The 23,373-nt window shown below is 40.8% G+C and overlaps 1 protein-coding gene across 2 annotated transcripts in view; it reads right to left on the bottom strand.

Moving 5' to 3' along the window:
• Positions 1–23,373, bottom strand: part of LOC107656714 (neurocalcin-delta A) — an 89,253-nt gene that overhangs the window by 59,066 nt on the left and 6,814 nt on the right. Inside the window, exon 2 of one of the 2 annotated variants that reach the window (XM_016444653.1) lies at positions 19,752–19,820. The exons of the other annotated variant lie outside the window; for it this stretch is intronic. The gene's annotated coding sequence lies outside the window, so the exon portion shown is untranslated. The remainder of the gene's footprint in view (positions 1–19,751; positions 19,821–23,373) is intronic. 2 annotated transcript variants of the gene reach the window in all.

The following is a 23,373-nucleotide window of genomic DNA, read 5'->3' on the forward strand; positions in this document are numbered from 1 at the left end:
GCAGAAGGGCAGTGAGCTACGCGCTTACTGAGACAGAATGCTCACTCGAGCATGAGTCTCGCTTTTCTACACTCGCGGACCGCCTTTTACTGAAAAGCCCCACTTTCACGTTTCTCCTCTCTCAGCAAGCCTCGGAGAGAGAAACGACGAAGCCTGGGAACTAAGCAACAGGGTCTGAGCGATCTCACGCCGACACAGAGCCTGCGGACTCGCTCTCCCCGTTGCGCTTCGATCAGTGTCTCACACAAAAGGATCAGTGCCCCTCTCTTTACATCGAGCGGCTCTATCCTACAAAGTAGATCGGAGTAGATGCTGCCGCTGACAGCTTCAAATTTGTGTGTGTGTCACTATGGCTGCGCTCACAGACACGGGCCTCCCCTCGCTCATGTTTCTCTCCTCCCAGCTACCTTGGAGGAAGCAACGACGAGCTCGCGGGTTGAACGATCAGACTTGAGCAATCCTCTACACACATCATGCGTGCTTAATCTGCCAGTGTGTGTTACACATGGGGATCGGTGCACCTCGTTATACGAGCAGCTTAATCCTCCCAGGCAGATCAAAGCGAAACGCAAGCAGCTTCGCATTGTGTGTGCGTCGCTGAGCCCTGCCTCCCCCGCTCTTGTGTTTCTCTCCTCCCAGTTACTCGGAGGCAGAAATGGCAAACGCGCGGGTATGATCGATAAGGCTTGAGTGATTAAAGCCGGCAAGGCCCCCGCTTGCATCACTCTCCAAGCAGCACTTTGACAGTATACGGTCCTTCCCTTCGGGCTGTCCCTGGCCCCCCGCACTTTTACGAAGTGCATGGATGCGGCTCTCTCCCCTCTGAGACAGATGGGAATCCGTATTATTAATTACATCGACGACTGGCTCGTCCTGGCCCAGTCGGAGGCAGAATTAATATCTCTCAGAGCCCTCCTCCTCAGCCACCTGGAGTGCCTGGGACTCAGGGTCAATCTTGCCAAGAGCTCATTGCTTCCTAGCCAGTGAATTTCGTTCCTGGGAACAATCTTCGACTGCCCAAATGAAAGCTGTAGTCACGCCAGAACGAGCTCTGGCCATACGGAGGCTGGCGACCTCCTTCAAGATCGGTACCGCTCGCCCGCTCAAAGCGTTTCAAAGGATGCTGGGCCTCATGGCAACAGCATCTCCAGTGTTACAGTTGGGTCTGCTGCGTATGCGCCCCCTTCAGCGCTGGTTGAAACCACGGGTTCCATTCCATGCGTGGCGTCACGGATGCCTGCATATCAGGGTGAGTCAGGCCTGTGTATTGGCCCTGACCCCCTGGAAGAACTCCCATTGGATGGAACAGGGCGTGGCCATGGGGATGGTTCACAGAAGGACAGTTGTCACGACAGACGCCTCCAACTCAGGTTGGGGGGCGCTGTGCGAGGGCATACCGACCTTCGGCCACTGGCCGAAGGCGGAAAAAGGCTTCCACATCAACTGCCTGGAAATGTTAGCAGTATGTCGAGCCTGTCAGTTCTTCCTGCCAGTCCTGAAAGGGCACCATGTGCTAATCCGATCGGACAACATGTCGGTTGTGTCCTACATAAATCGCCAGGGAGGCCTCTCTTCAAAGCGCCTCTTCATGCTAGTGGAGCGCTTCTTAGAGTGGGCTCAACCAAACCTGCGCTCGCTAAAGGCAGCGCATATACCGGGCAAATTGAACCGGGGAGCGGACATGTTATCAAGGAGCAATGTCCCCTCAGGGGAGTGGATGCCCCATCAGCAGACGATTCAGAAGACCTCTTCGCCTCAGAAGACAACTCTCGCTGGATCCGCTCCTCTGTTATCAACGAGAGCTATCAATGAGAGGAACGTCTGTACTTCCGCAACAGACAACAAACGAAAGTGCATGAGACCATCATAAATACAAAGAATATTCCTGAAAACGCAGAACAGTGTGTGACCTGCCAACACTTCTGGTAGTTATGCCACAGATCCATATTCTGACTGAGACTGAGACGGTGCCGCTGCATGTCGTGCCAAACCTCTCACAGCAGCGTCATCAGCTTGAGATCGGCCTTTAAGAGACCGCTGATCGATCATCCCAACGTGATTATCGGCCGATAGTGATCGGTAGCCGATCAATCGGAGCACCCCTAGTTATTTCATGCCAGACTGGGGAGAGAGGTGTTGTAATAATGTAAAATATGTGAAAAATATTTTTCGAGCAACCTAGTATGAGAGCCTGTTCTAGTACACCCCCAAAACAAAATCAAGACTTTGTAGAAGAGCATAATAGGACCCCTTTAATGCTCTGCCATGACACTTTAAGCTTGATGTCGGCTAGTCGCTGGTCCTTTAGAGGACAACCATCTGGATGCTCGAAACTGAATGGGAGAATACACGTTTTAAACAGCTTATTGTACAGGTAAATTAATCTCCGTTCTAATCTAATGTGCTGCTGTATTGTAAAGCACACACACACAGGCTACAGACCATAGCTTGTACATCACACGCAGATCGTGTGCACAGAATCATTCAGTAGCACAGAAATGTATTGTCAACACTGTTCTGTGATTTCTCAATAAAATAGCTTAGAAACTGAAAATTTCTATCAAATATTTCTTAGTAACTAAAACCAACAGCTTCACTATTAGTAGAGAGAGGCGCTGCCAGGTAAAATGAATTCACACACGCAATCGTTCTCGCATTCATATAAATGTAATCTTTACTGTGCTACTTTATCCATATCGGATTAAGAACGAGCAGAAATCTGTGAGAAATATATTATGACCCAAAGAATAAAAATGAGCTGTTATAGGAGCAATGGCCCTGTGGGCAGCACTGTTTCATTTACCATAGCTGTGCACAAGGAGTTCGAGTCTCAGCTCAATGTCCAGGCTTATTTTTTCATTAATGATGTCATAAGCGACTAGTCGATGTCGACTCGACTTTCATTACATAAATATCGACATTAAAAAGTTGTTCAACCCCTAATTTGCATATAGTTAAACTTTAACTTTCTCAAGTCTTTGGAAATGCCCACATCTAGTCGACCAGAGGTCGCTGACGCTCGCATTGCCAAAAGAAACAAGCTCTCACTGAAAATGATTTTTAAGATCGCTCTGTCGCTCAAAGTCACTGCATGTGTGGATGTACACAAATACACTAAAACAGACACTATAGAAAAAAAAAATAGCTTGAGCCACAGCTTAAAAAAAAAAAAAAAAGCATAAATGTGACACTAATTTATGAGCTGCAACATGAAGACTTCAGCAACTGCAACTTAGAATATGCTGCCAACCTCCACTTGATCTGCTGAGACCATCACAGCATTCAAGAAATGGATGAAGACATGCCTCCTCCGCAACCACTTAAATTATAACTCAAATGTATCTATAAAAAAAGTTCCTTTCTCTTCTGCATTTCTCCTCTGCTTGTGTACTAACCTGGCTTATACTTAAAACTCAGCATTGTGTACTATGACTACTGTTGGCCCTTCTGACAAATAGCTTGAAACTTTTCCAATCTGTAAGTCCCTCTGGATAAAGGTGTCTGCTAAATGTAGCAAAGTAAATGTTCAGGAAGCAATTGGCATCATTGTATGTGACTCTGTCCTAAAACCACAAGAATTCAGCACAACATATCTGCATCTTCGGTTATAAAAAACTATTGTTTATTACAGCGAGGCAACACGGAAAACCTATAGTTATTTCCACATAGCTCAAAGTTTAGACATTGCTACTATATGTCTGTGATGAGAGGGGCAGGGCCGAGAGCCGTGGGAACGGAGCGAGGCCGGTGGAGTAAATGCTAATGCACGACACCTGCGCCACTCACTGGTCTCGAGTCCCACGGAGGAGCTCCAGAAGGATAAAAGGAGGAGTGATGACAGTGTTGGATGAGAGAGGACCAGGCCTGGATTTTATTTTGTGTTTTGTGTGCGGCAGTCGTCCGCGAGGGGCTGCCGCTTTACTTTCATTTTGTGTTTGTTTATTTTATTAAAGTCTTTAAATGCTCGCCGGTTCCCGCCTCCTCCTTCCCGAACTACAAACTGTGTTACAATGTCCCAAAGATATAATCACGTAAGGTGTCTGTCTGCTATCAAAGCATGGTGCTACTAAGAGTTCATGCTTATTTGGAGACAGCAATTATTTTACATTCAGATGGCCAAATCAGATTTCGCAAAAATCCTTTTAGCAAGATATAGAACCAAACATGCACAGGACAATTTAATTCATTGTCTAAAATGAGTAATTTTGATAGCATGATAGTTGAGTTTTAGTGAGAGGTATTAGACTTAATAGACTAATATATGTCTTTTACTAAGAATAAGAAAAAGGTGGGCACTGTAGGTGAGACAAAGTGCATGAGACCATCATAAATACAAAGAATATTCATGAAAACGCAGAACAGTGTGTGACCTGCCTACACTTCTGGTAGTTATGCCACAGATCCATATCCAAACAAGTGAAACTGAAGGTGCAGGACCAACCAAGATGCCACACTGTTACATAAAGTTTGTTACATAAAGTCTAAATTAGGGCTGCACGATAAATCGCATGCGATATTTAACGCGCAACTTATCAGTAAAGCCGGTTCTGTAATCAGCGGTAAATCTCCATCACGTGCATGCTTTCACATGGTGCAGCATTAACTACACAGAGCCGTTGTTCACTGACGAGCTGCTCAAAAAATCGCGCGAATATGAACGTGGTTTTGCGCAGCTCCTCAGTGAACAACGGCTCTGTGTAGTTAATGCTGCTCAATGTGAAAGCCCGCAGGTGATGGAGATTTACCGCTGATTACAGAACCGGCTTTCTGACAAGATGCGCATTAAATATCGCATGTGATTTATCGTGCAGCTCTAGTCTAAATGGTAGAAATGAATAATATTAAACATTTGTGCTGGATCTATTTCCATTACTATAAAGAACAAATTACATCATTTTTGCACTGACATTTGGCCTACAAGCAAGCATACCCACAACAGACACATATTCAGTGTTACAGAATAAACCATTGCATGCCCATCTCCTTGGACATCTGCTATGGAGATGTGGGTGACTGATGAGGTATGCAGGTTGTACAGTTGTGGACGCATGCAGGTTTATATGAATGTGTGTGGGCAGCTGCACTCCTACGAGTGTTGCAGTTCTCTTCCTCACGGCAGAGACGACTGTCACGACTTTGCCCACTCAAACAGCAAAACCTACCATTTCATATAGACAGGCAGGGAGGGAAGCAGAGATGCACTATTTGTTACAGTGTTGCATTTCACTATGTGGAGTCTAACCAACCCCCCCCCACCACTGTACCTTACCCAGAGTGCAGCTGGTCACGAAACAATTAAAGAATGAATGATTCATCCCTCTGCAGTGGTTCTGTTCTGTCAACAGAGCCGAGTGGGTGATGCCTCTTATGATTCAATTTAGATGAATGCACACAGACAGGCCTTAAAAACTACCAATGACTTCTGGATTTGAACATCTTGGGTGCTTGTCAATCCACCTTAAATTGTACCCACATGTGGCAAATCATTTTGAAAGATTTTTTTTCAATGTCATTTGCCTCTGTAAGTGCAATTCTGGAGTTATGCCTGGTTTACACTCACTTTGTTTGCAGTACATATACAGTGCAGAATCAGCACACGCCACTGCACTTTCACATAAGATGCATTTGCAGAGCGCTACTGATCCTTCTGTCACTGTACCATAAATTCAACAACTGGTAAACATGATACTCGTCAGATTTTAAGCACAAGTGTGATATAGGCTGTAAAACAGCAAAACGTGTTTATGGAGTAGGCCTGGGCGATAAAACGGTATCGATATTTATCGATGGTACACCTTCTTCGATAACGATAGAAAAAAATGTCGATATAGTGCACGATATAGGCACGTGCTATGAGTGACGCAGACAGCACACACAAACACGAACATGAGTGCTGCGCCTGCCTGTGATGAGGAGATTGTGAGTAAAGAATGAATATTAGTCGAATTTAAAATAAACATTTGCATTTGAATGCAAAAATAGTACAATCCAACGTTAGATGTGCGTCAGGGAGCGTCATCAGTGGAGCACGAGATGCGGTGGTGATGTAAGTGACGTTGTAGTTCAATGTTTTGTTAGTCTAGCCCACGAGACACGCAGTTGCTGCGTTATTCATTCAAAATATTAGAGAAATATAGAAGCTCAATGCGGGGAAGATCTTGATTAGGTTAAAAACAAAACCAAGCTATTCACACAGAACGCATATTCAGCACATTTTCTAGATGGACAAATACGACTGCTGCACTCGCGTCTCACAAGAGATGTAGAAAGCCATGCAAAGTTAAAACAGTTTAAACTTTTAGAAAACACGTCGCGCATTTTTGTGGAGTTTTTTCCTTTTCACTGCATCTCATATGTTTTTAAAGGCAATCTGTGTGAATGGCGATTCGGCTCTTTGTATTAAGCAATGCATAAATATGTGATGCTGTTTTGTTCATAATTGTTTATGCAATTTACGAAATTATATTTGATTTATAGGAGTTCTTTTAGACGTAATGCACGCTTTTTTTTATAGACAGTTACTTCCTTAAGTTGACAATTTAATGTGCTGCATTATTTTGCTCATTGCGCCCTCCTGTGGCCTCGGGAGACAAGCCAAAAGTTTAACCTATTTAATTTGCATATAAAACATTAGAAATTAGATTTAATTTTTATTTTGTTTTTGACTGTTAAAACAAAAAAATATTTGTTGTTTGTCTCAATAAATTGAGTTAATTTAAAAATATAGTGGTTAAATGTAAAAAAAAATTTCTATTGCTCTGTTTTAAAAAAGGTTATAAAAGAATGTCAATAATTATCGATACCGAACGATATGAAACATTATATCGTTGATAAATTTTTTAGCTATAATGCCCAGCCCTATTATGGAGGTTTGATATTTGAGAGAGATTTCTCAACAGAGGATAATGTGATTTTTAACATATAATTTAGGCCTCTCCTGCCAATTGCTTGTTTCTAAAAAGTAATTTCTCTCTATAGGAAAAAAAACAACTGAATTGAATACACTCATGATGAATTTATTATGAAAGAATGAAGTATGAGTGTAAAAGGGGGTGTGAATATGTGAGCCAATGTATTTGGCATTAATGGAGGAAAAGCATCAAGTACTTTTAAAATGTGGGAGTAAAGTAAAAGCTGTGGTTTTATCATAATGGACAAAGTTGGCATTTTTACATCGCTGGCCTGTGTTGCAGGGCAGCGTTTCTTTGTCAGGTCTTACATAACAGTTCTGCAGATTTAAATGGTACTTCCTATAAACAATGCTTAAAACAAGACCTATTTTCTAGATATTTGATAGTATCCAAAACTGGTTTAACAGGTTGATCTCACACAGCAAGATTATATTTTGTTTTATTCAGGAAACATTTTAGAAATAAGCCTATGGTTTGCTGCCACCCACTACAACAATCAAAAACTTACTCCTGAATTTTAGAGTAAAATCAGTGTAGCTAATATGGGTTTGGAAAGCATTTAAAAACAAAACAAAACTACTTTTAGTAGCAGACTCTCAGTGTCATCTGAGTGCAATGACCTTTGCCAAAAACATGCTTCTGTTATGCCCCAGGACTCTTTCGCCAGCTCAGGAGGGTAAAGCTAGAACCGGTCATATGATCACGGATTGGCCGGAGAGAATTGTCACTACCTGCGTCACTGAACTTGCGACACAAACACAAAAGAACTGCTAGATTTAAATAAATTTTTATCGTCCTCTTTTGGAAGACCAAACAAAGTAGTTTCGCTTTCACAACGAAGCACACAGCGTCTTCACGACATGGCTGCAGCGTTAACAAAACTACAGTGAGACTAAAAGTTACACCTTCTTTCTTTGCGTGAACATTTGGGCGGCGTTATGCAAATCTTCCCACATAGTGAGGTAGATCTGTGGGAGCGTGTTAGAACGAGCTGTTTTAGGTAGGTGTGGCTGACTCTGAACTATTATAAAGAATATCTCTTTGGATTTGAGACTTTAGTCTTTGCAACTTTACAGATCTTCTTTATGCACCAAGAGCTCGTAACACTCCTTTTTTTGTGTTCTTATTTTATTACTGACTTTTTACTTGTTTCTTATGAAAATAAAACTTTGCGTTGAAGATTTTTGTTTGTATATGCTGTCAATTATAGTTCTTAGAAAGAAAATCGGAATCGGCAAAAATCGGTATCGGCAGATCACACCAACAAAAAAATCGGAAATCTGAATCAGCCAAGAAAATTGCAATCGGTGCATCTCTAAAAAAAATTATGCCAATTTAAAACGTATAAATATTACTGTCTCAATTGTTTAGATTTTTAGAAGGCACATTAACTTCTTTCTCATTTACAACTCTATGTGTTTGCTGCGTAAAAACATGAGTTGATATTTGCATTGATCTGACCATAAACAGCAAGAAAGGCTTATTGGAAATGCAAATTCATTCTCTGCCACGAGGTGGCGCTTTAGGAGCGCTGAAATATTGCGGTTACCCCGGTAACGGCTGTACACAAAGCAGTTCCGCACTCATAAGCTGCTTTATCAGGAACTATAGGTCAAATGAAATTAAAATGCCAATTACACGTTTCTGAGGACAGTCCGTTGCCTTCAGATACATTCAAATAAAGACATCTTTGCCGCGTTTTGACTTGACACGTGCAGCTCTCATATTTATTCAATGACATCTTTGCCTTTTGAAGTTTAATCCAGCCATATTGCAACTCTTGTCTTTCCGTCCCCAACTGTAAGACCTCTTGAAATTATAATTAAGAAATTTCTTATACCATTTAACGAATTTAAAACTTTTTATGGCCTTAAGTTTGATACAACTCACTTCAGGAGTTTTCAAGGACCCGCGGGAAAGAGATTTTTAAAGGGATAGTTCACCCCAAAATCAAAATTCTGTCATCATTTATTCATAATAATGTTGTTCAATGAACGGGCAACAATTATGAAAGAATATTAAAAATATCTTAATTTATGTTAATTTACATAAGTCGTATGGGTTTGCAAGGTAATTAAATTATAAAATTTTTCCGCATTTTTGGGTGAACAAACTTTTTAATGACTCCATAGGTCAATTAGTAACATCCAATACTAATAAGAGAAGTTTAAACGGTCTGTTTCACCAATGCACGTTTTAGGTTTTACTTCCATTCCTTGTGCAAGAAACATCACCTGACACTCACAAAAAAGCATTACCTTATGTGTCCACGGGTAAGGAAAACAAATAAATAACAGTATGTCTTCACTGTGGTACAATGACCTCTTTCCTCAAAAGATCAAAGAAAACAATATAATGATCATATTATAACCATCACAATATAATAATCATAATTTAACCCATTTATTTAACAGATATAGCTACCCACGGCATTTCCATACATTCACACAGCCATTAAACCTTTGTTGACACTAAATACTAGGGCTGGCCCTCATATACCTCTTTTTTACCAAGGCAGTTTGAGTGCTGGTTTGGAGCAAGAACCTAATTTTAAATCGTTTCTTTGTCTTTCGACAACCAAAGTACCAGCTCCGAACCAGGAAAAGGGGATTGGTATGTGGCACCAAAACATTGCTGACCGCTTGCGTCAGGGACTGGGGGCGGGGTTACCGTGACTGACCAACAAGATGAACAGAAACCTTTGACCGCCATTTTTTAAATAGCAGCTAAACATGAACACGTTGAATTTGCCGTGTTTGGATGCCGATGTAGATTCGCAAAGTCATGAACATCAATACCAATGCAATGTCCATCACTGTTGATTGTGAGTTTAGGCTTGTTCGGGCTGCATCGGCACTGCATGTACCGGTCGTTGTGCCGCGGGAGTGACTGGAAAGCAGATGACTCTCTTTATGCTTTTGGATCGCTTTTGCGGTGCTTTGGTGTCGTGCTGCGGCGCTAGTGTTACAGGTAAAGATGAAACGTATTCATTGATGTAAGACCTGGCTCTGTGGTGGCTCTCTAGCCCGTGGAAAGGCAAACCGGTTCTTAGAAGTCTCGCCAGTTGAACCAACTCCGAACCGGCAAGAATGCTTGCTCTGAACTAGCACCCGGTTCATGCTGGTGGAAAAGGAGTAATAGTTCACTGACAAGACTTGTACTGTAAATATGCTCAACAATATTTTTTTTCCTAATGAAAGAGTGAATTTCCTATCTGTGATTTTAAAATAAAGGAAACAAACTCTTTGATTATTTACTGAATATTTCGAACAACTGAAATCAAACCAAACATTGCTTGAAATGAAAACGTCTAATGAAAAAAAAAATCATTTCAGTTTCAATGTAAAAAGCAAGTTTCCTAAAGTAGAAAACAACTTGCATTTATTGCAAACAAAACAAATGATTTTAAATATTGCCATATCGAAAGAAGAAAATAACCATCATCTCTTGCTAACAAAATACTTTTTAAATATTGTGTCACGTGAAAAGTAGAAAATAACTTGCATCTCTTGTAAATAAATATTTTAAATAATGCAATGTGAAAAAATGTAAATAGAACTGCTGATTAAGAGTAGAGCTCGACCGATATAGGTTTTTTGGGCCGATACCGATATTTGGGAGTAAAAAAAAAAAGGCAGATATCGATATATCGGCCGATATTCTTTGTGTAAGGCGGATCTCCACCAAACTCGGGGATCCCTTCAGCTCGAGGAGCCCTCTCGAACGCCACCCTCCGCGCATCGGTAGCCCCCCGGGATCGCTAGATCGGTCGGTGCCGGACCGCGAATTTAACCGCCCGTTAACTCCCAAACCCCAGGGGCTATCGACGCGGGGGGTGGTCTCATTCGAAAGAGGGCCTCGAGATGTACACTCGATGAACACTGCTGATTAAGAGCAAGAGCAGGGCTTGGACAGGGCACCTCTAATGGATCAGCAGGCTGTGTATCCTGTGTGCTCATAACATTATAGTTGTGAAAACGTCGAAATTCGTGTAGAAGTCGAAATTCTTTTAACTTGACACGGCGTCTTAAAAACGCAGACCTCATGTGCGAAATGACGCAAAAGACACAAGCACAATGGTCATAAACATCCGTCTAGCGCGTTTACATAGAAAAATAATAGAAAAGCAGCGCATCGGAATGGAAAAACATTGTGTGAACATCGCCAATGGTGGTATTGGTTGCTGAAACTTTGAAAAAAAAAAAAAATTTGGTTTTTCTGCAGTTTACATTTTACATCATATTTTTCAGTGTCTTCTTTACTGAATCCAAAATGTATCCAAACGACAAACACTGTGTTTTTCTTTGGTATAGGCTACTCCTGTTGCTCAGTTGACTCAGTGTTTGAGTTCTCCCCCATGTTGCGTCCATGCCACTGACTGGATGTAGCGGAGTAACATGACTACAGACGCGGTAGTATGCTTTTAAGTGGAAAGTATTAACAGGATTAAAAAAACGAAATAACCGACATTGGGAAAATTATGTTGATTAGAGGTTCTGAATTTTGGTTTCGATTACTTTTCAATTAATACTCCAGCCCTAATAAATACCATCATTAATTGTTCTATATCAATTATTTAATCACGCAGTCCAAACATTCTTGATGTAGTATGAAAAAGTGTCAGTGCTAAAAGTGTTCCACCACACATTCCATCCACAGACATCAAGCCCAGGTTCTGCCAATAGTCAACGCCATGCGCTGCAGTGATTGATTGGTTTCAGTGTGTAGGCAGAGCTCTGGTGGCATGTGTCTGCTCACAGAGTTTGTGCTTGGGCTGAGTGATCCGTTATTGACTTCCTTTCAGCAGACCACCTGGAGAATAATGACATTTACAGACATCATTATTCATGCAATGATGGCATCAGCTCAGGCTTTGATAAAACATTATCAACGAATGGCTGTCTGTATGCCTCCCACAGAGCTGGGCACTATCCTGTAGTCTCACTCTTGATTCATTGTTCTCTGCAACCGTTCACGATGAGCAGAAGAGAGCTTTCTTATAGTGGATCAAAATATTTCTACCCTTAAAGGGGTCCTATTATGCTCTTTTACAAAGTCTTGATTTTGTTTTGGGGGTGTACTAGAACATGCTCTCATGCTTGGTGGTTCGAAAAACGCATTATTTTTCACATAATTTACATGATTAAAATACCTTTCTCCCCAGCCTGGCACAAACGGCTCGATTAGTTCCGGCTTTGATGAAGATCCGCCTTCCGAAAAACAAAATGTGTTGTGATTGGTTAGCTGTCCCAGTGCGTTGTGATTGGCGAACAGCTTAGATGGTGTTTCAGTACTGCCACGCCCCTTGCTCAGTCTTTCAACAAAAGCTTTTGGCGAATCCGGCACTGTACTCCCTCGTGTTGTGGAAGCTGTCCTCAGTAAAATGTGCAGCACACTAGGGCTGTCGCGGTGAGGGAATTTCCCTTGCGGTAATTTTGAGTGGCTCAATAGCGCGGTATGCGGTATTACCGCCATATATATATTTTATTATATCAAATTATTTATATATAATTTGTGTGTGTATGTGTTACAATATAACTAACGAGGTCATATTCAGAAGACAATGAAAGACTCTGCCTGGAGGACAGACGCAAGTAATTGCACGCGCTCAGTCAATCTCTCTCTCATTTACTGTCTGTTTAGGCTTGTTAAGTGCAAATCTACGGAGCAAACAGCCCTACAGCACACAATAGCAAATTGGGGTTATAATGCTCAGGAATAGAGTTAAAAAATTAATTGCAACCACTGTTTCCTGACATCATCCGCTTTCGGAAGCCCAAACAAAGACGTTTGGGCATGAAGGTGAAAAAAAACAGCGTTTCAGGCGGTCGCACACAGGACGAGAAGCGCAGCGCAGTGTCATGCGATTACAATTCAATTCGAATACATTATTTTCTATGAGTGTAGGCACACCGGCGGCGCCGTTCGGCGTCTGTCCGCGGCGCCCAGCTATGTCGTGTTGTACTTGTAAGAATTGTTCTCGACATGCCGAAAATGTTACGCTACAGCACAGCAGCTCTTCTTCTTCGTTTTCTCTGATGCACTAACTCTGCAGCAGCACTTCTTCATCGTCTCGTCTGATGCACTCACTCAACCAAGCGTTCTAACCACAACCTCGCCCCTCCCCACCCCCCAACCATTCGAATTTCTGTAGGCGGGAATTATTTGTAATGATATGAGCCGTTTTGTGATATCACAAAGCCCGGAAACCAACGCTGTAGTCCAAACGAGCCGTTCGTTGTAGTTCTTGAAAAGGGATTTTTTTTTTTTACGAAATATCTCCCTTTGGAGTGGACTTTGAGATTTGTAACTTTCTAGATCTTTTTTTATGCCCAAACATACACACTACACACGGACTAAAATTTAAAAAGTGAAAAAGCATAATAGGACCCCTTTAAATCCTACCAATTATTTAACACTTAATTTTTCCATCACCAAAAACATTTTTTGTCATGCTGCATTTGAGTTTTCATTGATTCCACACAGTTGGTGTGAGATGACATTTGAATGTGTGAATGGGGATGTAGCTCAGTGCTTAATTCATGTAAACATCCTCAGTGAGACAGAACGTCTGCATCGATAGCCACAGATTTCCCCAAACAAATACCCTGATGATTATGTAATAACGGAGATGACTGGACCAATGGAAACCACATGCCTATCAAGGACTAATAACCATGTCCTAACCAGGCATGACAAGGACAGATTCCAGTGACAAGCAATTTGTCTGTTCAAACAAAACGTGAAAAATGGGCCATGACGCAAGATCAATTAATCACAAAACACAGCCAATTAGAACGGTTTTCTCCATTTGGGTCTCTCATGCTCACAATGCATTGCAGCTGAAAAGCAGAGTCAAAGAGAACATGACTGGTTAAATGTCTGTAAAAGTTACAGTCCCACTATAAAACTGCAGATTGATTTTTCTTAGGATAAATTGCGCACTTCTTTGTGACCCTTCTGGTCACATACTCTTACACAATGATTAAAAGCAGGGATGTCAAACTTAGTTTCTGGAGTGTCACAGACCTGCAGTTTAGCTCCAACTCTAATTAAACACACCTGAACAAGCTAATCATGGTCTTTAGAATTACCTGAAAACTAAAGGTAGGTTTGTTTTTTAAACAACCTGTGTAGGAGCAGGTTGGAGCTAAACTCTGCAGGACTGTGGCCCTCCAGGAAATGAGTTTGACACCGTCATCCGTCAGGATCGAATGATAAGAGCTTTGCGGGCTTAATGTTGGGGGTTTTTTTTTTTTTTGTAGCTGTGCTTATATTAATTTATCATTTTGAGCAGGAGTCCAGGATTCATCGGGAAAACATTTTTAAAATGCACCTACTAGGAAGAAGAGCAATAAGATGGCATTATAAAATGAAAAAGTGCGCTTTTTTATTTTGAATGGCGAAGACGTGCTCACCCACAGACATTCACTGGTTCATTTTTAAGTATTAGCAAAACAACAAAGCTAATGCTTTTCACGGAACTTACGTAATTACCCATCATAAATTGTGATAAAGCCTGGTTCGTTGGTCCGTTAGATCGGATTGCTTTCTCACTACAACCGAACCGCTCCAGAGTTAGTTTTCAAGCGAGCCAAGACCACCTCGTTCAGGCGATCTCGGACCGATTGTTTTGGCGCGGATCCGGGCGCGGTTGCAGTGTTCACATATGCCCAAACGAACCGAGCTAAGGGGGAAACACGCCAGGTTCTGAAACAACAGGCCAGGTGTGAAAGCACCCTTAATAACAATGACTGAAACAAAAAACTTTAATGAAATTATATTTCAATATTAAATGTTAAATTTAAAAAAATCATCAAGACAAATATTACAGTACTACTTACAAGTTCTGTCAACCATATAAAGCAAAGCAAGCACATTTAGCACTAGTCTGGGCATCAGTGCAATACTGGGATTCAGCCAACAGCAGACAATAGAGGACTTATGACAATAATGTACCCGCAGCAACAAAAGGGGTTGCATTTTAAGTTTGAAATTACCTGAGGCTTGTTGACTGAGCCAATTCTTTTAAACATGGATAGAAAAACAATGTTTCACTGCCTCAAGCAAACAACCTTTTCAACTAACCCACTGGGCAGAGATAGTGTTGTGTGGGCTAGATCAGTGATGTGATAACACGACCACTGAGTTAAATGAGATCAGCTATAGTGTTGAGCCAAGTTTTGAATACCTCTGTCCTCCTGAGAAAAAGTGGGAAAAAAGATCGGACTTAAGATTATTTATAGAATGCCGCAAGCTATTTCTCATCTTAGATTACAAAATGCAAAACTTAGCTAAATACCTCTTGACAGACCACTGTTTGAACTGCATTTTTACTACGAGCAACGTATCAGCAATACAAAATGCACAAAAACACATGTATCATGTCAAAAGTGATTTTTAATGATTAGTCGAATCAATGAGTTTAGGGAAGGATGATGTTATAATTAGAGGTTGACCGATTAATCGGCCGATTTTTTGCATTTTTAAATTAATCGGCATCAGCCGATTGTGCTGCATATTAGGCCTACTTATAGGCAGGCGCATCTGCGGGCAGCTGTACCGGAGAATCTCTTTCCCTCTGGCGGCATGAGATGGAGCAACTCACTCTCTGCAGCAGCGCCTTGTTCACACACAGCTTCAGCTAATGATGGCAGGGCAAAACAAACCGTTTCGAAAGCGTAATTATGTTTTACCCTACTAGAATTGATGCCGGAAAGTTATCATATTGCAACAAGTCATTTGCAAGTGAAAGTAGAAACACGTGCAATTCAGATGAGAATTCTGGGCTGATTATAACGTGTATGTTAACTTTCCTTATGAAATGTGTGTGTGGGTCCGACAATATCCTCCACGATGTCATCGCTTGTGGCCAGTGCACACTTAAGCAGTTATGAGCAGCAGGCTGTGTAATATGTGTGATCTCTTTTATTTTTGTTACCACTATGGCCATTTGACTTATAGCAGTGTCCAGTGTTTCACATACATTGAGTTATTTGTGGTGGCTCGTCACAATATCAAAACTGACTGCCACAAACTTAGATTTTCCAAAAGGTTTATACTTCGCTGAATAAACTGAGCACTGCACGTTTCAAAATTAAAATGCAGCGTGGGTGTTTTTATATGAATGTATCTTTGAAAAGAACCGACCGTCTTCAGAAAAGCTGCGAATCGATGTCATTTTAATTTTGTCTTTCCTGTAATGCCTGATAAAGTAGCGTTTGTGAGCGCTCCAACAGCGCCTCCTGCTGGCAGAGAATCAATTTGCATTTGCAAGTCTGTGGGAAACACTGGTGTCAGCAAACAAACAAAAAGTATGCTTCAGAACTAGGGTAGCTCAACGCGCTGCAACTTCAGAAAACACATGCAAACAGAAAAAGCACCAGCAAATCAAGAAAACATCTTCATCAGTTTGACAGCAGGTGCGGCAAATCCGCACATCGCAAACAAATAAAGAAACGCCCTGCAAATGCTCACAACACAACCCAATAAAGAAACGCACTGCAAATGCTCACAACACAACCCAATAAAGAAACGCACTGCAAATGCTCACAACACAACCCAATAAAGAAACGCACTGCAAATGCTCACAACACAACCAAATAAAGAATTGTATTCGCAGCACGTTTCTTTGTTTGGTTGTGTTGTGAGCATTTGCAGCACGTGTGTTGTCAAATTGATGAAGTTGTTTTCTTAATTTGCAGGTGTTTTTTCTATTTGCAGCGCGTTGAGGTCTCTCGGCCACCATACAGAACTGTTTCGAGAAGGTGCTTCAATTTTGAGCCATGTATTATCACTATGAATTAGGCTACTACTACTATTACTATCTTGTACCCTGCAATAATCATTAACACAAACTCTCTTTTATGAGATGAAGGGGGAAAAAAAAGAAAATCGGCATCATATATCGGCGATCGGCTGCTCTGATTTCTAAATATCGACATCGGGATCTGCCAGAGAAAAACTCATATCGGTCGACCTCTAGTTATAATTGCAAAAACATACATAAAACGTAAATGTTACAGTATATATTATGATTTTGTTTAGATTCCACCATGTTTTAGGCTTATGCATCAAGTATTTACATAACATCTCACTTGGGAATGAATTTAATTGTGAATTAAAGCCGTTTTACTTATTTACTTTTAAAGATAACCGATTAAGTAGCGAAGTTCTGGTAGCTGTGTAGAGTTTTCACACATATGATTAATGCTGTGATAATGTTACACGTTATGTTATATTCTTTACATCACAAAAATTCAGTTTTTTTTTTACCTACAGGATGGCCTGTGTTAAAGGTCTGGAAAAAGTCACCCAAACCACATGTTCTGAGACTCTAATGCAGGGTATTGGGAAAAAGAAGGATGCAAACCGGAGTTCAGCCATGCAACAAGTGAAAATACAGCAGACGTGAGACTCCAAGCTCTCCAGGCAATTTAGGATTACGGATATGAGAGCCGGTAGGTGTTTTCATTCAGGCATAGCAGCATGATTTGGGCAGCGACACTACAGTGGTTTTCAGAAGAAAATTCCTGTGAAAGTCACCTGATCTTCACTGGTTTTGAGAACATGAAATGAGACACATTAAGGATTGGCCAGAAATTGTCCACTATTCACAATTTCAAGATCTGCATATAAATCAGCATGACAATGACTTTTTGTCAGCCTAAAGCTGTGGTCACACTGCACTTTTCGCTCCATTGACTTCCAATCATACACATGCGAATGCATCAGACCGGAAACGCAAGCCCGTGCGAAAGGTTTTCGCATTTCGCTGTGTTCCAAAGTTCAAACTTGGTGAACTCTGGCCTGCGAATTCGCATCATGTGATACCGTGTGACCAACGGCAGATCGATACGTCACAGCATGACCTCGTATCTGAATTAAAAGAACATAAATTTAAAACTGCAGCGCTGCAGGAAAGTGAAGTAGATTGTATGTTTTTACATTTTAGATGTATTATAATTTGTTACGTGTTGAATTTAAGTTTTTAAAAACGCAGAGCAAACGCAGAGCAGAGCATGACGTCATATCACGACCGTTGCAGCGTCCGAACGAATTTCGCATGCTCAAAGCGTAGTGTGACCGCGGCTTAAATCTGTTTGGATGTTAATGAGACATTCTTGGTTATGACTTTGTCCTTATATTAAATAAATACTGCCTCACATCATAACCTGTCAATTGCGTGCTCTCAATAGACAGTCACCATGCTAGAAATGTACTGATTTGAGTGACACAGGTGGGCTTTTATTTCCTCTCTGTAACTAGGCAACAGCAGCATATAGATAGTTCTAAGTTATGTTCTTGAAAGAGTCATTACTAGTGTGGTTTGACAAAAATCTGTATCATGTTTTTTTTAGGATTCTGGCGGTTTCACGGTTTATCCCTGACAGGGCTTTTATATGAATCAGAATGCATGAAACAGTTGCAGAACCATTGCATTTTAATCACTATTCAAAAAAGATGCTAAATGAAACATGAGCAGTTTTTGATTTAAATTAGATTGTATAATAAAAAAAAATTGTCTGACTTTAGCTTTGTGAAATTATGCTGCATAAAACATAACTACACTAAACAAAAACAGCAGACAGGCTGAATGAGAATGCAAAATCACTCTCTGACAGCAGGTGGCGCTTATGGAACAGCACTGATAGAGCGTTTCCTTGGTTACCGCTATAAACAAAGCAGAATGGAGCCTAAAAACACTACTTTAATATTAATTATTTGAAGGTAAGATGAAAAGAAAATACCATCTACACTTTTCTGAAGACAATCAGTTCCCCTCCGAGAGATACATTCATATAACCCGATTTTCATCGCGCATCGTGAACGGTGAGCTTGCTTTGCCTGCTACAGTATTTTCTGCTCTTTGCGTTGCGACCTCTGCCTGGTATGAGATGTAATCCTCATTATTCTTTTATCATTATTTTTTCAGTGTTTCCCATACATTGATTTATTTGTGGCGGCCCGCCACAATATCAACACTGACCGCCACAAATAGATTTTCCAAAATGCTTTGACTTCGTTGAATAAACATGAGCTCTGCACGTTTCAAAGTCAAAACGCGGCGCGGGTGTTTTTATATGACTGTACCTTTGAAGAGCACCAACTGTCTTTAGAAAAGTTTCGATGACATTTTAATTTAATCTTTCCTATAATGCCTGATAAAGCAGCGTTTATGAGTGGAGCGCTGCTTTGTTTACAGCCGTTACCGGGGAAACCGCTATTTCTGCCGCTCAAAGCGCCTCCTGCTGGCAGAGAATGAATGTGCATTTTCAATAATCCCGTTTGCTGTAATATATAGCCTATATTTCCCCCGGTGGAAGTGCCGCTATGCAGCTATGTGAAAATTACTATCACTGCAACCGAGTTTTATCATAAAGAGTGGTAAAATATCGAAGCTGGAGTCGTAAATCTATCTAATTATACACAGTTTGTCCAGATCAAATAAGAGTGTGATGTTTTAACGTGCTGTGAATGTGAGAGAACAATCTGAGGCCGCCGGCAATCTTTGCAGGTTACGTTAACAGAGATCCCCTCTTAATTCATGATGCTCTCTACATTGCTTAGGCACTTACACTGGTGTGGCAGTTTTTTAATTCATACCGGTTGCAAAATTCAAACCGGTATATCGCCCAGCACTAGTCATTACTAACCAAAAACAAATGCTAGCGTTTAAGTAATTCAACAACATAAACCTCAAGGTCACTTCCTTCCTTTTTTGAGATGACCACAGTCTGCAAGGCCTTTTCTGGTTAAAATAAAACCCACCAAATGTTCTGTAATAGATTTACAGATAGATTTATCATGAAAGCTATTCTTAAAGAAACAGATCCTCACCAAGTGCCAGAAGAAATCAACAGGCTTGACCAGCTGCTTTCTTCAGCTGCCGTCCAGGGAACTCTACACCTGAAAAGACAACAGAATAATTTTCATTAATGAAGCCATTTGTTTTATGCAAGATATCTCAATCTGTGTTTAAATTATGGAAATGAAACCAGAAAGAGACCAAACAATTTATTGAAAGGATGGGTTAATGTCGAAAAAAAAAGAGGCTGGTGTCTTCTGGGTGGGTGCTCTTGTTCCTAAGCAACAGAAACCTTGACTCATCCCCTCATTGTTCTTATGTTGTTCAACAGCTACAAAAAATAAAACCACAGAACATACAGCTCTGGCTGCTTTTGTATGTACATCTGCCATCAGTTCTTCATTAGCCCTTTGATGAATACTGAACCTGGCTCAATAAACACCACAAATACACAAGCTATGAAATTCAATATATTGAAGAAATAGTTCACTCAAAAATGAAAATTTGCTTTACCTACCTTCAGGCCATCCAAGATGTAGATGATGTTTCTTCATCTTAACATATTTTAAGAAATTTAGCATTACATCACTTGCTCACCAATGGATCCTCTGCAGTGAATCGGTGCCGTCAGAATGAGAAGTTCAAACAGCTGATAAAAACATCACAATAAATAATCCACATGCCTCCAGTCCATCATTTAACGTTCTGTGATAGAGTCCTTCTATCCATAATATTTCTTTGTCCAGTGAAAAAATTGTCTTGTCTGAATCAGGAAAAAATGTGCACAGATCAAGCACCGTTTACAAACGAAAACAGTCCTAAACAAATATGTTGGTGGCTTCTGATGTGAGAGGACAACAGGGGATGGACTGAGGGAAGTATTATTATGGATTATGGACTGGTATTTTGTCCAAAAGCAACAGTTTTAAGTTAAAAAGTCTTAATGGCTGATTTATTACAAACAGCTTTTCAATTCACAAGATGTTAATTGATAGACTGGAGTGGTGTGGATTACTTGTGGATTATTGTGATGCTTTTAGCAGCTGTTTAGACTCTCATTCTGACGCCACCCATTCACTGCAGAGGATCCATTGGTGAGCAAGTGATGTAATTCTAAATTTCTCAAAATCTATTCCAATGAAGTAAACTCATCTACATCTTGGATGGCCTGAAGGTAAGTAAATTTTCAACATTTTTCCCCCATCCTTTAAGACTGATTTGATGGTAAAAAAGGAACACTGCAGTCAGTTTTTATGAGACGACTCATTTGCATGTCATTGACCATAATCGGCATTTTCATGCATGCTGGTCTGTAAGGTGAAGCTTCATGTCTGCAAGGTTTCCACACCTCCACAACATATTACACATGTTCTAAGGCTACGTTCACACAAAGCCAGAGCTTTCCCTATCCAATCTTTTTTTTCACCTCGTCTCAAGAAATATCTGTGTCCACACGAAACCATGAAACCGACACAAAACGATGTAGTATACATGCCAGACCAGCATGTGGCGCTGTAATTCTGCCACAGAGATACACTAAAAACGGAGAAGACTTGGACTATGCACATAAACCTTGTGCGCGGTATACAAACGAACATGGAACAATACATTTATTAATCTGTGTTAATGTTAGTTAATAAAAAGACAATCGTTCAGTGTTTGTTCATGTTTTTGTTGCTGTTACGTGACGTAGCGGTGTCTGACTAGGGGCGAGACGTGGGCTGATGACGTCATCGTTTCAGAAAATATACGGATTCGCTGTCCACATGAAAACGCAAGGGCAGCGTTTTCAGATTTATCCACTCTGGGACTCGGTTTCAAGAAATATTGGTTTCACTCTCCCAAAACGCCGGATCTGTCTGGACGAAGCGCCTATACGATACAAAATGTATGCGTACACAGCTAAACGCGTCTCCGTGTGGATGGGGCCTAAGTGGCTCTTCTTCACACAAAGTGACAGCAGGATGGTCAGCCGGCTTGGACCCTGTATACCAACTCCCTCTTTCACTGCAAATTATATGCGTTAGTGAAATTGGCCAACAGATAGCACAGACGTGTGTGTGTGTGTGTGTTTGTTTGGGGGGCACCTGGCATGGGAACACACGGTTGTGAGTATTATCTCTTGGCTTGCATCAGTGGCTCTAATTTCCATCTGGTCTGCATTAGTGGGAAAATGAGGGAGGAGGCAGATCTGGACTCCTCAACCGCAGTCATGAAAGTACACAGACCAAAGGATTTCATCTTTTTAAGGAACTGTTATAGGCATGAATAAACTCTTCAAATATTGGTAGAAAAAAGGCACACGCATTAAAATGAACCAGCTCAAAATTAAGAATTCAGGCTATTCCAAGACAACATGCTTATTGCTTACCTATTTCAAGATTTCTTGAACGAATCTAACATATTTCACATACAGTACCTCCTAGGGTTTTTCATAACCAAAACTGCTTTAGACAGCAACCTTGGCAATCTCAAACAAAGACAAAAACATTGACTCTTTCAGTTCATGACACTTGAGAGATATTTAAACGTGGTCGCCATGATTTTGCCAAGTAAGACATGTTCCTGGATCAACATCTTTTGTTGATCCTGGATCAACATTACTGTCCAAAAATATAGACCTAACCCAATCCCTACCCCTAAACCAAACCCTACCCATAATTTATTACTAAAATCAGAGGGAAATGATAGGTGAACAACAAGGGTGTAGAAGCATCTAATCCTGATTGAAAAAAACGGACATTTCTTGAAAACACATCCCTCAGTTCTGATTGGTTGATTGGTATGTTGTTCCAGGATCAACAAGGATTAGTGTTGTCAAAAGGCCCGGTACTTTGGTACCAAATCGGTACTAAAAAAATGAAAACGTTACAGTACCAGGTTTTTTTAAGTACCGGTGGTACTAAGTACCCGGTCAACCCAGTTCGTGATGCGCTATCCGAAAGGTGCGCAGATGCGCTCTCTTCATAAAAGCACTGAGACATGGCGACCTCAAAATGAGGAAACACACCAAACTAACAAAACACTTTAAAGACAGACACCTGGATCAAATGAAAGAGTTCAAGCAGGTAAGTTTCATTTCATCCCATACATTGATTTATTTGTGGCTGCCCGCCACAATATCAAAACTCACCACCACAAATAGATTTTCCAAAAGGCTTTGACTTCATTGAATAAACATGAGCACTGCACGTGTCAAAGTCGAAACCCGGTGCGGGTGTTTTTATATCACTATATTTCTGAAGGAAACCGACTGTCTTCAGAAAATTATGGATGTCATTTTCATTTCATCTTGCCTGTAATGCCTGAGCAGCGTTTGATATTTTTATTTGAATGTCGGATTGAAATGAACATTGCTGTTACTAGAGTAGTTAATCGTTAGCATAAGCGGCTAACGCTAAAGAGCAGGTCATATGGTATTTTAGGGTGCTTTCACACCTGTAGATCGATTGCTTTGTTCCGAAACAGGGATTAAAATTATTACAATGTTGCCTTTTATTCTTGGTGTGGTTCACTTTCACATGGCAAAGTTTCTAAATGGACCAAATTTGTTAATACAAGTCACGCGCGTGTAAACTGATTAATTGGGAAAACATTTCTAAAATGCACCTACTACAAAGAAGAGCAATAAGACGGCATTATAAAATAAAAAAC

The sequence above is a fragment of the Sinocyclocheilus anshuiensis genome, unplaced genomic scaffold (genome assembly GCF_001515605.1).
Source record: "Sinocyclocheilus anshuiensis isolate Anshui unplaced genomic scaffold, SAMN03320099.WGS_v1.1 scaffold1683, whole genome shotgun sequence".
NCBI lineage: Eukaryota > Metazoa > Chordata > Actinopteri > Cypriniformes > Cyprinidae > Sinocyclocheilus > Sinocyclocheilus anshuiensis.